Source organism: Octopus bimaculoides, chromosome 1, assembly GCF_001194135.2.
Source record: "Octopus bimaculoides isolate UCB-OBI-ISO-001 chromosome 1, ASM119413v2, whole genome shotgun sequence".
In the NCBI taxonomy this organism is placed as follows: Eukaryota; Metazoa; Mollusca; class Cephalopoda; order Octopoda; family Octopodidae; genus Octopus; species Octopus bimaculoides.
In genome coordinates, this window is record NC_068981.1 from 72,465,325 (window position 1) to 72,466,038 (window position 714).

The 714-nt window shown below is 40.3% G+C and overlaps 2 protein-coding genes across 2 annotated transcripts in view; one reads left to right on the forward strand and one right to left on the reverse strand.

The window, feature by feature from the left end:
- Positions 1-714, reverse strand: part of LOC128250478 (uncharacterized protein K02A2.6-like) — an 86,062-nt gene that overhangs the window by 63,094 nt on the left and 22,254 nt on the right. The window lies entirely within an intron of this gene.
- LOC106871880 (protein-glutamine gamma-glutamyltransferase K) overlaps positions 407-714 on the forward strand; it is a 427,287-nt gene continuing 426,979 nt past the window's right edge. Inside the window, exon 1 of the mRNA XM_052967482.1 lies at positions 407-534. The gene's annotated coding sequence lies outside the window, so the exon portion shown is untranslated. The remainder of the gene's footprint in view (positions 535-714) is intronic.

The window sequence follows — 714 nt, forward strand, 5'->3', positions numbered from 1 at the left end:
ATATATATATATATATATATATATATATATATATATATATATATATAAACACTTATACATATGCACATACACTTTTAATCAGACATAAATGCAGGTATTTACATGCATATTTAAAAGCAGATGCGGTTCCATAAGAACGCAGAGAGTGGAGGAAAGCGAGAGAAAGAGAGTGAGAGAGAGAATGGGAGAGTAAGAGAAACACACTGAGAGAGAGAGAGAGAGAGAGAAAGAGAGGGGGGGACGAAGGGACAGAGTGAGAGCGAGATGATAGTAAGGAAGAGAGTGGAAAGAGAGTGAGAGAGAGAGAGCCGTGCGCATTGTACAACCAGATGCGGGTTTTGCAATCAGCTGTTTCACTGATCTATTATTTAAACGTTTACCGCCACTGCCATAAAGCAATTAAGTTAGAAGTTAGCTTGGGATGAGCGATGTTCTAAAGGTCGGATACGGCTCTTCATCCATAGATGGAGGTGTGGACTGAGTTGTTGAGAAGATCGATTTGCATCCATATGATTACGGGTTCGATTTCAATACGTGAGAAATGCATTTTGCTAATATTTTCGGGTTGACTAATGTTTGCGATTTGTAAATGAAATTTCTCGACTGAAATTGTACGCAGACCCGACGTGTGTGTGTGTGTGTTGTGTGTGTGTGTGTGTGTGTGTGTGTGTGTCTGTGTGTGTGTGTGGGTGTGAGTGAGTGTGTGTGTGTTTA